Source organism: Sinocyclocheilus grahami, unplaced genomic scaffold (genome assembly GCF_001515645.1).
Source record: "Sinocyclocheilus grahami isolate Dianchi unplaced genomic scaffold, SAMN03320097.WGS_v1.1 scaffold179.1, whole genome shotgun sequence".
Lineage (NCBI taxonomy): Eukaryota > Metazoa > Chordata > Actinopteri > Cypriniformes > Cyprinidae > Sinocyclocheilus > Sinocyclocheilus grahami.
Window position 1 is genome coordinate 932884 of NW_015505358.1, and position 4389 is coordinate 937272.

A 4389-nucleotide genomic window follows, 5' to 3' on the forward strand; every position below is an offset into this window, starting at 1 on the left:
CATAAGTCATATATATATATATATATATATATATATATATATATATATATATATAGAAGCAGATTGTTTACATGTGATATTGTGGAGGTTGAGCGGTGAACTAGTACACAGCAGCTGCCTGCTAAACTGGGAACCCCTTGAGTCCAGCGCATGTCTGAGTGATTAGTTCTCATCAACCAGAGCAGACCAGACAAACTCCTAATATGACCATTAAGCTTTTCTCATTTTCATGTCATAAGATATTTTATCATATCTTATCATAGCATCACTTTATGTAAGTTCTGGCCTAGTCCTTAAAGGAATAGTTTGTCAGAAAATGGTCTATAAATATACTCTCCCTCAGGCCATCCAAGATGTAGATGAGTTTGTTTCTTCATCAGATTTGGAGAAATGTAGCATTGCATCACTTGCTCAGCAATGGATGCTCTGCAGTGAATGGGTGCCGTCAGAATGAGAGTCCAAACAGCTGATAAAAACATCACAATAATCCACAAGTAATCCACACCACTCCAGTCCATCAGTCAACATCTTGTGACAAAAGCTGAGTGTTTGTAAGAAAAAAAATCCATCATTAATGTGTTTCTGGCCAAAATACGTGTTCATAATCCATTATAGCGCTTCCTCCAGTGAAAAAATCCATCCCGGTGAAAAAGTTTTGAACTGTTTCCACTAGTAAAAGGTGCTTGATCTGTGCATATTTCTCTCCTGATTGAGATTACTTTTTCACTAGAGAAAGCAATATCATGGATTATGGATTTATACTTTAGCCAACTGTTTGAAGCAACTGTTTGAAGTTAAAAAGTCTTAATGATGGATTTGTTTCTTACAAACGTGCAGCTTTTCACTTCACAAGATGTTAAACAAACCCATGTACATCTTAGACAGCCTGAAGGTGAGTCCATTTTCAGAAAAGTTTTATCTTTGGGTGAGCTATTCCTTTAAAAAGGGGAAGCCGCTAGTTATATGTTATAATAGAGTTACATGTTTGAGTAGCAACCTTCCTTCACCAAACCGCATTCAGACATAGTCAAATGCGGGGCTAGTTGTCACATTTGTTACTCAGGTGCTAGATTTATTTGTTTGTTTATTTATTTCTAAAATTCTGTATAGACACGAACCTTTAAGATGTCAGTGTGGTTTTATTGTTTATTCAGCAGCTGGTAAAAATATGATATTGAAATTTTACTTTGGAAGAGAAAAAAAGAATACTATTCTAATTCAAGATCGTTCTCAACCGGATGTATTACATTTACATTTAGACATTTAGCAGACGATTGTATCCCATGCGACTTAATGAGGACAATAATAGAAGCAATCAAAACCAGCAAAAGGGCAATAATATGTAGCCTAAGTGCTGTGACAAGTTTCGTTTATTCTAACGCAGTACAGTCTACATTTAAAAAACAAGAAGAGAGAAAAGAATGTGGGAACGCTAGTGTTAGAGGGTCTTTTTTTAATAATAAAAAATCAAATAAGTCAAAATAATAGAGAATGCTAGTGTTAGAGGGTCATTTATATTATAAATAAAAAGAAAACAAGAATAGAAAAAGAATAGAGAATATTACTTTTACTTTACTTTTACTTTTAGTCATTTAGCAGATGCTTTTATCCAAAGCGACTTACAAATAAGCAAAAGTAATTAAAACTAAAAGCTAAAACTCTATAAATACTATATATATATACACATTTAAGAAAATAAAATCAATTCAATGACAAATGCATACAACAACATTTCAAAACTAAACATTTAAATGAAAACAAAATAAATAAAGTATAATAATGATTCAAACATAACACTAAGCCAAACACCAAAAAACAACTACATATGTGTATGTACAGCCACACACATATACATATATATAAATACATCCAATATATATGTATTATTTCATTTCCATTTTGTATGTTGAAGTACTGAAATAACTCAAATTAAATAAAACTTAATAATAAAAAAACCTATATAGACATAATATTAGTGTTAGAGGCTCTCCTTTTAAAAAAAGAAAAGAATAGTAAGAATAGAAATAGAATAGAGAGTGCAAGTGTTAGAGGGTCGAGTTTTTTATTTTTATTTATTTATTTTTTTTAGATTTGAGATTGCTAGAGTTAGAAGGTCAAGTTTTTAGCCGTTTCTTGAAGATGGCTGGATAGGATTGAGTTGGGAACGGTTAATGTAAAAGTCCGTATTTTTTCACCTTAGCTGTGCTCAATTCAAAAGAAGGTCGTGTATACAAAAAAAAACAAAACTATTGCTCTAGATCAGTGATCGTGAAAAGTGAAGAGCACCTGCGGTGGGACGTCCCTCGCTTTCATTGGCTGCTGGAGCTGTCAGTCATGCTGTGACGTCACGCCGGTATTGTGTTTGAGGAAGCGCGAGAAACCGCATCAAACCCAGAACATATTTGACTTTATAAATCAGATCGACACCACCGAGGAGTTTAATGTGACTGCAGTTAAACTATACGCTTTCCGACGTCCCGAGCAGAAAGGTACGGTCATGTTTCGTCTTTTTTAGTTCCCAAGTTTGGCCAAACCCGTCATTGATCATCTATATCATAATCGATGCACCATCAGTAATAATGTGATCAGAGCCGTAGAGTGCGAGACTGTCAAGTTCTTTTCTTTTAGGTTGCAATTTTCGTAGTTTATTGTGAACGTTCTGTCTTCGAAACGCCCATTGGACGTTATAGAATTGCGTTGCATTATAAATGGGTTTCAATCAGGCCTGTATTGATTATTGATCAGCTGCAGCAATTGTAGGTTTTGCACCTGCTCTCTATCAGTATGGGTTTAGAACCGCGTTTTGTCCTCAGGTGCTTCCTGTATCACTTTCTTGTGAAGTTACACAAAACTCATAATTTACACAAAAGTTCTACTTATTATAAATATTGATATTAATAAGTTAAAGTAAGGGAAAGTGGACATTTATTAGGTGAAACATCTTCTGGAGTGTCCAGTATTGACTAGCAGGTGAAGTTCCTGGTCATGGGTTCAGAGCTGCAAGTCTATATATATACAGTATGTGTGATTCTGCAGTTGAAAGCATTTGATTGCTTAAAATTGTGAAAAGTGAAATTTTTAAAAATAATTTGTCCAGGAATAAAGATCTGGTTATGGCACTGACCTTCAAGAAGTGTTTAATATAGATCACGAGATCAATAGACTTTAACACAACAGTATGCTAGCCTTCAATTAACTTTGAATGTATAAAAATAAAATTGACTCTGATTTAAAATGATTAAATAACTTCTTTAATAACTAATATTTGGCTAAAGCCTTTATCATAATACAAAATGTATCTTTACTAACTAGGGCTCAACTAGTGATTATTTTGATAATCGATTAATCAATGAATCAGATGGAAAGAAATCTAATTTGTTAGTTGTAAAATTAATTAACAATGAACACAAAACAGTGAATTATCTTTGTAGGCTGTGTACAGTGAAACATTATGTGCAATTATCTTGAGTATCGATTATTACAGATTTTATAATAGTAATTTAGTTGTGTGTTTTTGTCATTTTTATTTTATTTTTGGATGTGTCTGTTTGGCAACTAGTTGAAATAAAGTTTTAAAGAAAGTTTAAGTTGTACATGGGTCAAAGACGAAAAAAGGGTTTAAGCCTAAAAAAACGATAAGTGTAATACTGCTTTAAATTGTTGTTAAGTTTTCTGTTTAATTTAATTGCAATTTTGTTTTAGTTTTTCTGAGCAAAAAATAAATATCATACATTTTCCCCTGATTTACAGAAGACACCCACTAAAATGCCATTCAGTGTAACAAACTTGCCAGGCATATTTACAACAAAAATCAATTTATGACATATTAAAAGACTAATTACTTTCACCCCAAATACTAATTAGTTGTAATTTTAATTTTTTTTTAATTTGCCACTATCCTAGGTTTTGCCCATTTGTCAGTAAGAATTTTTTACTCATTTAAAACACAATCAAATTTAATATGCTCCCTTATTCTTTTATATATTTTAATATGCACAAGTCAGAATAAGCATGTTGTTTGAATTTTTACATAAATATTGTGTTACACTGAATGATAATGTAACATTATTTCAACCAAATGTTGACATTTTATTCTCCAAAAACTTATGTGAAACCTTAAAGGGGTCCTATTATGCTCTTTTAAAGTCTTGATTTTGTTTTGGGGGTGTACTAGAACATGCTCTCATGCTTGGTGGTTCGAAAAACGCATTATTTTTCACATAATTTACATTATTACAATACCTTTCTCCCCAGGCTGGCACAAACGGCTCCATTAGTTCCGGCTTTGATGAAGGTCCGCCTTCTGAAAAACAAAATGTGTTGTGATTGGTTAGCTGTCCCAGTGTGTTGTGATTGGCGAACAGCTTAGACGGCGTTTCAGGACTGCCA

General features: G+C 32.9%; 1 protein-coding gene across 2 annotated transcripts in view; it reads left to right on the forward strand.

Moving 5' to 3' along the window:
• Positions 1-2324: 2324 nt before the first annotated feature.
• Positions 2325-4389, forward strand: part of enpp4 (ectonucleotide pyrophosphatase/phosphodiesterase 4) — a 6162-nt gene continuing 4097 nt past the window's right edge. For both annotated transcript variants that reach the window (XM_016284028.1, XM_016284027.1), the window contains exon 1: positions 2325-2489. The gene's annotated coding sequence lies outside the window, so the exon portion shown is untranslated. The remainder of the gene's footprint in view (positions 2490-4389) is intronic.